General features: G+C 48.3%; 1 protein-coding gene across 2 annotated transcripts in view; it reads right to left on the bottom strand.

Annotated features, from left to right (window-relative positions):
• Window positions 1-12,602, bottom strand: part of RPH3A (rabphilin 3A) — a 60,202-nt gene that overhangs the window by 34,719 nt on the left and 12,881 nt on the right. The window lies entirely within an intron of this gene.

Genomic DNA, 12,602 nt, shown 5'->3' with positions numbered 1-12,602 from the left:
CCTCCCCGCATTTTCCCTAGAAATTGCTTTGATTAGGGTGGTGGGAGGTGGCAGAAACCAGGAGCTCCCAGTCCTCTGTCTCAGAACATCAGTATCCAGCGTCTACTGAGCACTTACAATGTGTCAGGCACTGAGATAAGCACTCCACGTGGATTTTCTTAATGAATCCTTCCAGCAGCAGTGTAAATTAAAGACTATTCTTGTCCCCATTTTCCAAATGAGAAAAGTGAAGCACAGAGAGGTTAAGTGAGGTACCCAAGTCACACAGCGGGGAGGTAGAGAAAGCCTGGACTCAGACCCAGGCAGTCTGGCTCTCGAGTCCCTGTTCTTAATCAGACCTCGTTGCCGCTACTGCCAAGCAGAGCCATGGGGACCTTCTTGAATAGTCCAGTCTCCACCCTGCTGATTCCCCTGCCTTCCCCACACCAAAGGACCCTCCATTACTGGTAGGTACCAAGTTGCACACATGCAGTCACCCCAGCTGGTTGTATCTCATCTGCCTCTGACTTTGCAGAGCTTGGGACAAGACAGCCAACAGCTGTCTTACCCTCCTAAAGAATCCCCAACGTAGGGTTGAGGAATCTCGATTTTAGCCCTGAATTTTGCCTCTCTGGGCTTCACTTTCCTCGTCCGTAAAAGAGAAGGTGTCGGGCTAAATCGGTGGTTGTCAAATTGTGCTTTGTGGCACCCCAGGGGTTCCTTAGAGACCATTTTGGGGCCACCCACTGTAAGTGGTATGGTGGGAGCGGATCTGAGAGGCCAAAACCCCTATTTCATCCGGAGCACATATGTCCTTATCTCGTTCATTTGTTTGAGCTGTTTAATTAGATTTCCTTTGGAAAGCGGGTTCCTCCGTTTAAAGAAACAGTTCAAAGTTGTCTGGAGCAGGTAAGTTTCTGGATGACTCTCAATGCCATAGAATCATGAAATGTCAAGAGACAATAAGGTAAGCTAATGGAGGCAGGGGATATATATTGCATAGTAACGTATATTTTTCTTTTTTTTTCTTTTCGTACACACTTTTGTTCTCACCTATTTTTCTCCTTCATCAACTGCCCCAGCCGGAAAGTGTTTAGATTTTGCTCTTCTCACTCTATCAATGAGGGTCCCAAAGGACAGAGAGCACGAGAGAGGCTTGCCTTGGGTCACTCAGCCTGGGCTAGAATTTAGTTCTCTGTGTCAGTAAACCGTCTTTGCTTTCCACGAAGTCCCCTCATGGCCTCAAGTCAAGCTTTGCCAACAGAGCTCAGAAAGAGAGCATGGGATAGAGGACCCAATTCTAAACTGCAGTCTACTTTGCTCAGGAAACCTGGAAGGCTTACCTGCCTCTTCTTGGAAAATAAGGGAGTGGATTTACCCACCACTTGCAAACCCACACTCTAGCATCCCTACCAAGATGCCTGCTCCTTCTACCCTTCAATCCTCAACTCCAAAGGGCCCCATTAACACGCATCACACTGGGAGTGTCTCCTTGGCTTCTGAGTGGCAGCAAATGGCATGGAAAAACAACAGATTGAAGATCAGTATTCAGGTCTCTCAGTGGAGAGACCCCTGTTATTTGTGAATTCAGTCCAGACCAATGAAGAGACAAGGAAGTGGAGTGGGGATGGGCAGACCTTCCTTCTCAGCTCAAAGCTCAGGATGAGCAGGGGGGTTCCTGTAGCCTGCCCGTTCAGACATCCTCTCTGCAGCCCCAAATGCTAGGGCCTCAACTGGGAGGGCCCCAACCGCCAAGGAGCATCAACTTGGAAATAAAACTTTGCAGGAAGCTAAATCCAAATTATGTCATGGAAGACCATGAATCACAGGTGGGTCTTTATCCTGGGGATAAAACATTTCCTTTTCTTCACCCCATAAGGAATGTTTGTTGTTACCAGTCTTGGCAGGAGAGACCTATACGCATTATGAAAGATGCCTGCAATGCTCAAGGCCTGTTAATGACCCAGGAAGAATTTTTTAAAAATACCAACGCCTGGGGCCCCAGCTCTAAAACTTCTCAGCTGTGGATCTGGTTAAGCCCGGGCACCAGTATTTCAGTATGCAGTCTTGTTGAGAGCCACTGCATGGGGGGACGTCCCTAAAATGTATGGCCCATCTAGATCACCTGGGGAGAGTGTTCAACCTTCAGACAGTGATTCTACGGGACGGGGGTGGGTCCCGAGAGTCTGCATTTCGAAGTGACTCCCTGTACAATCCTGATGCTGGTGAATTCTTGGCCATACTTCGAGAAATGCCTCAGTAAGGAAGGAAGAAGTGGGACAAATCACATGAGAAAATGCTCTCCTTGTTATGTCCAGTGCAGGAAAAAACCCCCAAACCCGGGATGTAGAATCGTGATCATGATATGAGGTTGGGTTTGGAACACGCTCATCTGAATACCTTCATGGTGTGCACTGGACAAAATAAATTAGAAAGGAATCACACTGAAATATTAGCAGTGATTATTGCCAGGTGGTGGGATTGTGGGTAAGTTTTATCTACTTCTATAATGCCTCTGCTACTCCTTTCCTTAAGCACCAATTAGCTGGATTCCTCTATGCTTTCTTAACTTTCTACAATAAACATGTTACATTAGATAATAAAGTGCATTTTTGAATATGGAGAACATGTAAGCCAAGGGTTAAAAGACATGGCTTTGAATCCTACCTCTTATTCAGTCAATGACCTTGAAAAGGCTTTGTTCTCTGCATGGCCTCTTCCCAGACAATAATGTGAGGGGTTAGATGAGACGCACCTCAAGCTTCCTCCCAGGGGCAACATTCAGGGATTCTCAGATGCTGAGGCTGAAACATCAAGATTTCCCCTTGTGTTTTGAAATGGAAGGACCTTCAATGACTAAGAGAGGACTTGTCTTCATTGGCAGGCCTAGTTGTGTTTGCCTGTCTAATGTTTCCACATTAAGCACCCAATTAGCTGGACACTGTAAGTGGCTGTCACTCTCTAGTTATGCCTTTACATGCCTGATTAACTTTATGACTCCTACTCACATCTCAGATCCAGGAAACCCATCCATCGTCGGGCTGGGTGCTTAAGGGGAGCTGATGGTTTCTCAGTGAAGTTGGGTGGGCATCTCCCATTTCCCAGGATGCTCCCGTAGGCACCAAAATGTTTATATCCCCTCCTCTGGGCACCAACAGACGACCTCTGGAGGTGGTGGGCAGTGGATTTCCCCAGTTGCTCTGACCTTGCCGTCCAAATAGACGTGGATGGGCTACTCAGTCATTTGACGAATGAGAAAGTAGACAGTGAGGACCCAACAGGGAGCAAAATAGACGAGATGCCTGCCATCAGGGAGCTGGCATTCTAGTGAGGGACATTATATAAATGATCACATTGATCATTACAGTTACGCTCAGAGTAAGTGCGCTGAAGGACAAGTACAGGCAGCTGTGAGAACTCGTAGAGAGGGAGGTGGACTGTAGGATGGGGCCTCCGAGGAAGTGATCACCGAGCTGAGACCTGGGGATAAAGTAGAGCTGGCCCAGTAAGGAGGGTGAGAAAAAGCACTGGAAGAAGAGGCAACAGCGTGTGCAAGGGACTTGAGAGCTGCTCAGCAGGGCTGGTGGGCTGGATGGCAGAAGATGAGGCTGGAGCGGTGGGCAAGGGCCACTCCATGCAGGGTCTTGCGTCTCAGAGTGACGGGACAGCTTGAAAGGACTTTAAGTAGAGGAGACTCGACTTCCCTCATTTTGAGACAACATATGGACATATGAACGGAGCCCTGGGGAGGCTCAGAGCGGTGAGAGGTTCAAATGCTGCAGTGGTTCCAGGTAGAATGAGGCAGGCAGGTCCCTGGACTTTGTCTACACATGGGGCTGGACCAGATCCCTTGAAACTACAAGACTGTCCCAAAAGGGTCTAAGTCAGTAGTGGTGAAAGTGTACAGTCGCAGGAAGGCCGCAAGATGCCATTGCACGCCAGCTGGCTTTAAGGAGGCACTCTGTGTGTTAGCTTCCTGGTGCTGCTGTGACAAATTACAACTTAGTGGCTTACAACAACATATAGTTACTATCTTAACAGTTCTGGAGATTAGATATCTGACACGGGTTTCACTTAGTCAAGGTGCTGGCAGGCAGGGCTGTGTTCTTTCTGGAAGCTCCAGGGGGAAATCTGTTCCCCTGCCCTTTCCAGTTTCTAGAAGCCACCCGCACTCCTTGGCTTGTGGCCCCTTCCTCCATCTTCAAAGCCAGCCGTGTAGCATCTTTCAATCTCGCTATGACTCTGACCCTCCCTCCTTCCTCCTGTAAGGACCCATGTGATTACGTTGGATAACATCTCCCCATCTCAAGAGTCTTAACTTAATCACACCTGCAAAGTCCCTTTGGCCATGCAAGGTAACATATTCACAGGTTCCAGGGATTAGGATGCGAACATCTTTGTGGGGGGAGGGTGGCGGTGGTGGGCATTATTCTACCCACCACACCCACATTCCTGCCCCATCTGCCACCCAGGTTCTATTTCCACCTGATTCAGGTCTGAATCAGGTTCAAGTCCTCCTTTCCGGAGCAAGATTTGGGCAATTCCTCCCTGCCTGGCTGTGGATGTCAGACAAATTAGGCTTTGGACTCTGTGAGATTTTAATCACCTTCTCCAGTACTCAACCCCAGGAAAACGCAGACTCTCTCCACACACGCCCACACACATGCACACCTGCACACACACACACTTTCAGAATTTAGAAATAGGAGGCACTTACGATGCAGGTGGTGTTCTGGAGTGACCTTGCCTGGGTCCCCATTTGGACTTTGTTATTTCTTAGCTCTGTGACCTTAAGAAAGTTACTTAACCTTTCTGAGCCTCTGTTTTTCATCTGCAAATTGGGGAAAACAAAGTCCTTGCTTCCTAGGATTGTTGCAAAGATAAAATGAGAATGTTTGTAAAATGCCTGGAACATGGTAACTACTCAGTTGTGGTTGCTGCTAATTATTTCTTCTGGAAATTTGTGTCTTTTATAGCTCCCTATACTCACAGTTTTTCCCCCTATGTAACCAGGGTGCTAAAATCTGCCCATGAAATCCACCTTTCTAAAGCTTAAAAGCTGCAGTGGCTAGAAACTGACAGGACTCACGTGCCCATCTCTAATACACACACACGGATGGCTTAGATACCCACATAGGAACACGTGCATACAGAGCACGCTTGCACACACACAGCTGTACATGCTCCGCTCTTGCAGGGAGCCCAGCCCTAGCTGGCCGCCTTCTGCAGACAAGGATATAAGCCAACTGCAGATCTGACAGCGCTTGTTCGTTAAGCCCGGGCTCCCTCAAGAAAGTCCAGGCTGGCCTCAGAAACATTCAGGCAACTGCTTTTGAGCTTTCAAACCAGTGTTGCTGCAGTGTCTTGAGGAATGCTGAAGACAAGGCTAATGGATGTACAATTGCTCTAGGAAGCAGCCTTAATGTGGCGAGCTGCAGAGCTGGGACGGACACCCTGCCTGTGAAGGTGTGCTCGCTTTACATGCCGATTCCTGAACTGGTGAGGGAAATGGCGAAAAGCTGGGGTTCCATCCCTCATGGTACGGAGACAGGGAGCTGCCTTTAAAGCTGTGATTGAGCATGGTTACACAACACTTCATAAAACGCAGCAAAGTAGGAGAGTGAATGTCATGTAGTCTCTCTGTCTCTCTCTGCCTCTGTCTCTGCCTCTGTCTTTCTCTCTGTTCCTCTCTCTCATACACCACCCCCACCGCCGCAGACATACACCATTAATTTCAGAATCGTGCTGCTTCTCCCGTCACCCTAATTGCCAAGTCGGGGGGGGGGGGGATGTTACCATTAAATTTATTAAACTTGGCATTTTCCGAAGTCTAGATTGTGCCATTGGCTGTGAACAGGGACATGGCTGCTCGGAAAGGGGCTGGTCTGAGACTCCAACGCCAGGGTCTCTCGGGAACCTGTCCTTAAATGACTAAGTCCCTCTGTCACGCAGCCGTGCGGCTGGCATGCAGAATGCGTGCAGTTGAGACTCATTAATTCCCACCATTGTTCATCACCGTCACGACCTGGGGAGCCGCTGATCCTAATCTCTCTCCTTGATGGATTGATGAACGGGATTCCTGTCTGGACCTCAGCACTTTGGGGAAGGGGCTCACCCCAGGTCAGAGTTGCAGCCAAGAGAGAGAGACAGCTAGAGGGCTCTGCTGGGCTAATGTAGTCATTCAGGCAAGGAGCTGGGTCGTTTAAACCCAGGGACAGCAACAGTTACAGGAGCTGTGCTATGCATTCCATGTGCATTGTTTTCCTTAAGCCATACAGAGGCCAGCTCTATTATTCACTCCTATTTTACAGGTGGCAAACCAAGGCACACAGACAGGAAGTCACTTGCCAAGGGCACATAGCCAGCAAGTGGCAGAGATGGGATTGGAGGCTAGGTCTAGCTACCCAGACGCTGTTACCCCCTTTGGAAGAATGAAGCCTTTGTTGCATTTCGGTGCTTACAGCTGGGGCTCTTTCTAACCACCCCCTGCCCTTCCCTGTCATGGAAAGCAGAGTTGAGGGAATGTGGTGTCAAGGCCCTCAGGGGACAAGGGTCACTGCAGTGGAGAGGAGTGAACTGTCCCATTGTAGGAAGAAGCGTGAGACTGAACCAATTAACCTGGTTGAATATGTGAGACACCCTGTAAATTATTGACTTCCCTGAAACGCTGACATCGTTTGTCAATTGCCTTCCTTACCTGCACCACCAGAAGGCAATAGAATAATGTGGAAAGGCAGATTCAAATTCAAAGTCTGGTTTGGCCATGTAAAGGCTGTGTGCCCCTGGGCAAGTGTCTTAACCTCCCTGAACTTCACTAACCTCATCTGCGAAGCAGAGGCAGTACTCTGTCTCTCCGAGAGGACATAATAGGGATTAAAGGAAATACAACATATTTGAATGTTCCTAACGCAGTGCTTGGCTATCCATGTTTATCCCTCTACAGAATAGCAGAATAGGACTCTAGCCCTGGAGCCAGCCAGCCTGGGTGGGTAATCCCAGCTGTGTTGCTTATTAACTGTGTGACTGTGGGCAAGTTGCTTAACCCGTCTGTGCCTCAGTGGCCTCGTTTGCAAAATGGGAATGAAAATAATATGGCTTAATGCGCAGGTCTTGTGAGGGTTACATAGATGAATCTACATAAAGCTTTGAGTACAGTGCCCACACATGGTGCTTTGTAAGGGTGGGCTATTATTGCTTCCCTAGAAGTTGAGTATGGTTGCCGGGAAATTCTCATTTGTATCTTCTTCCTTTCTTGAGCCACTCAACAAAAAGGCTAGAGCAGTGGTTCTCGACAGGGGGTGATTTTGCCCCTCAGGGGGCATGTGGTGATGTCTGGAGACATTCTGGGTTGTCACAGCTTTGTGACAGCCCGGGTTACTATAGGCACCTACTTGGTAGGAGCCAGAGATGCTGCTAAAAAAATCCTATGGTGCACAGGACAGCACCCACCACAAAGAATTATCTGTCCCCAAATGTAAACAGCGCCAAAGTTCAGGAACCTTGGGCTAGAGGGACTTGGAGACCACATGGTCCAACTCCCCATTTTACAGATGAGGTCCGGTAAACCTTGAGGTTAAAAACATTCAATGAGAGGCTTAGTCAGCTGGGTTTAGAATTCATCCAATATATATTCTTTTGTTCTCTCTTTTATGTCAGGCACTGGGCTGCTTAAGGAATTAAGAAGACTTCCGTTTTCATCTTGTACAAACAGATTCCATAAATAATTAAGGCCGGATGGATATTAGAAAGCATTGACCCAATCCCTGGGAAAACTGAGGTATTACTCAGTGGTTCTCAACATTGGGGGATGGTTTCAGAGTCCCCCCAAACCTGAAATCTATGACTATTTCTCCTTAAAAATGCACACAGACACATGGATAACTATGTCTATAACATCAGGATGCCCTAGAACCCTTGAGTTCTACCCACAGAATGTCTAGGACTCCAAGTCACAAAAAAAAAAAAAAAAAAAAAAAAAAGTGGCAGGGCAATGGGGGAATCTTCCTTTAGAAAGAGGAGACTATGACCTGGTTTATTGTCATCTTGTCAAACCATAGGAAAGATGCCTACCTAATTAGATGTAGCAAATTCCAAGCATTATTACTCACTTCTCCCTCTGTCCACATTTTGGAAAAATTCTGCGCCAAAACTAGAGGGGATGGTGGAACTAAGATGGGGAGGTGACAGATTCTGTCAACAACAGGTCTCCCTGTGTCTCTCCGACTTCCTCCTCCATCACAGCATCTGGACGCCAAGGTTAATGACAAATCCTAACTACTTCTTTGGACCCATCTGTTAAGGGACATTGACCTCAAATGGAAGCCACCAAGCTGCCTGTCCCCTTGCAGGCAGAATATATGAGCAACTGCCTTTGAGAGGCTCTGGATAGAAAGAAATATATGATAAAGACACAGAGGAACCTACCACCAGGAAACGAAACAAGAACAAAACCCACACACACAAATATCCCCAGGCAAATGTTTAATTCCAGATTTAATATGTTTTAAAAGTCCTGTGGACACCCCCTGGGGGTCTGTTCAATTCACAAAGGCCCTTTGCACTCTCTGGAGAAGCGCTCAACAGCCTTGTTTATAGAGCCTGGCACCTCTGGCCACAGCTGATTGGATGAGGGGTGGGCACTGAGGGTGACTTGGACCAATCAGTTCCTTCCCCGGGGATTTGGAATTAGGACTAAGAAGAAATATAACAACTGAGAAGGTATAGTATGCGAGTATGTCTTCTAAGAAGTGGGATGAGAAGCAGACTTTTCATGAAGCTGGGCTGTGTGCCTGCCCTTGGTATCCCTTGAGATACCTCTGAATCCTGATATTAAATTCCCCTTTTTTGCCTAATGGAATAGAGTCTCCAAAGATGACCACCATTAACCTCTTCCTTCCCTGGATGCAGAAGTCATTCTTCCAGGAGGAGATAGGATCTATTTCTCCTCTCCAATAGAATGCAGTGGAGTAATGCCTCATCAGTTCCAGAGCAGGCTAAGAATCTTGGCGACTTCCAACTTTGCTCTCTTGGGAGCCAGCTGCCATGTAAAGGAGCTTGGGCCAGACCACTGAATAAGCAAAGATTCCGTGGAGAGAGGGGGGCCATGCAGAGCGCACGGAGGCACAGACGAAGGGTTGGAGCTTTCCTGGTCCTTCCAGTCCAGCCCAGCCACCCATGGAACGCGGTTGAGTGAGTGACCCCAGCCCATGCCACATGGAGCAGAAAATCAACTCAGCAGAGCCCTGCCTAAATTCTTAACCCAGAGAACCATGAAAAATAGTATACTGTGGTTGCTTGTAGTCAGTATGTTTTGGGTGGTTTGTTATGCAGTGATAGATAGCTGAAACGACCTGGCTGGAACTAATTCCCTTTCTTGCAAGCCAAGTATCCTAACTAGTACAGAAAGTATAGCAGTCAGGGCATGCAAAATAAATTCTGAGATCCCACTTAGCCTTGAATAAAGAATGTGGGGCAAAATGAGGCTCTTTAATGAGTTTCCCTTCTGTCCATCATCTTTCCCTCCGAGGGTGCTGAAGAGAGCAGAGGTTGGTTGTGGGCTGAGTGGTAAGTAAAGGTTTAGACACCCCCTTAGGCAAAACAAAGAGGCTCCCAGGTGAGAAGCAGCTCTGGTCCGCTGCATCACCTGGGGCTCCCTGGAGCAGCTAACTCTAGCAAAACTGCCCTAGGGAAGCAGCCCCTCCTGGGATGCCCCAGGATGGTTCCCTGTGGAAATCTCCATGGCCTTGGGACTGTGGAGACCCAGAAGTTCTGGAAGCTTTGGAGGTACAAGCAGGTTAATAAGATCACTGGGAAGGAATCACTGGACCAGCACAGAAGGGATTCTAGCTTCTAGCTCCCCAAATGTCCCTCCAAACCTGAGCTTTAAAAATTTTCATGTTCTGCAATCTAAGAATTTGAGGCCAGGCCTTTAGAAAACACACCTAGTAGTTAAGAGCATAATTCTGAGAGTCAGCCAGACAGGGACATATATCTCAGCTCTGTGTGACCTTGGACAAGTAACGTAACCTTTCTAAGCCTCAGTTTCCTCACCTGCAAAATAGCACCTACTTGACAGGATTGAGAGGAGAAGTTAATGAGTTAAATCCATATGAAGTTTTTAGGTTTGGTGTTTGGCACATAGTAAGTGCTCAATCAATAAATGGTACCCATTATAATGATCGTTTATTATGTAAACGACTTCAAGTGTCTCCCAGACGACTGTTACTCGGGTAATAGAAAAGAAAATTCAGCATCATAGAGCCGGTGTGTGGACCCAGAAGGGGACACAGATGCACCTGGAGTTTTAACAGTTAAAAGGAGCTCATTTGTTCTGAGAAGTGCAGCAAACAATGGGGTACAGGGTCCTCCATCAGACACCCCCAAATACTGTAGCATCGGATCAGGAAGGATCATGAGACAGACTGACCCGCTTCATTGGATGAGTGGGGAGCTGAAGCCCGCAAGACTCATTAACTGAGCCTCAGGTTCTGGGGGGGAGCCCCGATGGCACCCCATTTTCAGCCTTGTTCTGTGTCTGATGTGTCTCTCTCCTTTCATCTGACTCCACTCTGATCCTCTCTCAGGGAAGCATGGGTAGAACAGGAATGAGGGCAGGTTCGAGCTCATGAAACACAAATAGCACGGGTTTGCCTCTGGCGATGCTACCAGCAAGGGCTGGCAGCTAGAAGGGCGTGGGGAAACGGCCACAGACAGAATCCTCCAGGACTATCCTCCCTGCTCAGGCAGAAAACATACTGTCTCAGCAAAGGGACACTCTGTCACCATGGGTTTGGCCCCAGATTCCCTGGAAGGCTCTCAAATCTCCTTCAGAGGAAGCCGGGGGCTTGCCAAACAGGAGTCTCAGGCATACTTCTAGAACAGAGACCTTGGCTGGTATAAAAAAGTTTCCTCAGCAAATTTGTCATTAATGATTGTCACCATTAACTGAGCACGTGCTCTGTGACAGGCACCATGATAATCCTTCGCATGCAAATTAAACACTCCCTGAGACGTGTGTGCTAATATTATCCCCATTTTGCAGCTGAGGAAACTGAGGCAGGGCTGGAATTTGAAGCCTGGTCTCTCTGACTCTGGGGCCCCAGGGATTAACCACTGTGCTCTTCTACCATGGCACCAGGCCAGGCAATGTGGCAGGACATGGGGGACAAGGCAGGGAACCCATCTATCCTGTTCTAGAACGTTCAAGCCAGAATCTGCTCAGTTCACAGAGATCCCCTTAACTTTACACCCAAAGGCAGTGCAGTTAACAGGGACAGAATCTGATATAAATCTAAGCCAGCCAATCATAGTGCCTTCCCCGGGAACTTGGACGCTGGACTACAAAATTCTAAGATCTCCAACCTCATGGCCACAGGAGATGCAGAAAGAAACAGGGTGGGCAGCATCACCGACCATGTTCACTCAGTCTCCCAACAAATATTTTCCCGCACACCTACTATGTGCTAGGTCTGGGGATTCTGTAGTGAATAAAACGGGCAAACGTCTCTAAACTCGGGAATCTTATAATCTAATGGGGAGAGATATACAATAATCAAACTCGATGTATAAAATACAAACAGTGTTAGCTGGTAGAAAGTGCTATGCAGGAAAAAAGGCTGAAAGGTCTTGCTTCCAAGCCAGAATTTAACATCTATATCCTTCCTTCCTGGAAGGCTGAAGCCCCCTGTTGAAGTGAACACACATGCGCGCGCGCACACACACACACACACACACACACACACACACACACACACACACGCTCACAGACCTCCAGCCTGGACAACTCCTCACTCCTGACATATCTTTTAAAAGCAAAATAAAAACTCAACCCTATAAGCAGACCCCTCAAGACCCATCCCTTTAGCAGCCCACTGAAGAAGCTGACAGAGGGCTAAGCACAAAGCTGACTACTCCTGTACCAGGTTATCTGTCACTTGTCAACGGCACCTCTGATCTCCCCAGCACCCCCCCCCCGAATAAAATTATCTGCAGAGGTTGAAATCAAAGGCACCCACTTCCTATGTGTTCACAGCATCATTTTCCATCCAAGAATTTTGTTAACCCCCTGCTGAGTGGGTGCGTAGGGAGATGAAAGGGCACCCTAGTGTCCAAACCAGTGGTAAGCAGTTGACAAAGACTGCCCCTTGGAAGAAGGGTCTGGGGAGGAGGCGGGGCGGGGGGGAGGTGGCATCCCAGCAGCCCCTGCCATTTCCCATTTGAGGTTCAATCTCAGAGGACCCCTTGGTGGCCTCCCTGCATCCTGGTAGCTTCCACCCATGCCAAGACACCCCACCCCCATACACGTGCTCACTCTCCTCTTCTCCCAGGCACTCCTCTCCGCTCACTTCCCCACTCCCCCCTTCCCAAGCGCACCCGCCTACCCCTTCCTCTCTCCCTAACGCCGTCCTGGCTCACTGGTGCTCTGACACACACACACACACCATACCTCCTTCTCACATCCCTTACCTGATTTTGTTACCTCTGTCCTCCAAACCCCACTTTTTCCCTTCCTCCTACCATTCATTAAACATAAAGTACAACCTGGCCGGGGCCGGGAACCACGCAAGCGTCATTTCACTTACTCCTTGTGATGACCCTGCGGACTATCCCTTTTATTTCTCCCT

The sequence above is a fragment of the Hippopotamus amphibius genome, chromosome 8, assembly GCF_030028045.1.
Source record: "Hippopotamus amphibius kiboko isolate mHipAmp2 chromosome 8, mHipAmp2.hap2, whole genome shotgun sequence".
Lineage (NCBI taxonomy): Eukaryota > Metazoa > Chordata > Mammalia > Artiodactyla > Hippopotamidae > Hippopotamus > Hippopotamus amphibius.
The sequence above is the reverse complement of the archived record's forward strand: the minus strand, read 5'-3'. Positions and strand labels throughout refer to the sequence as shown.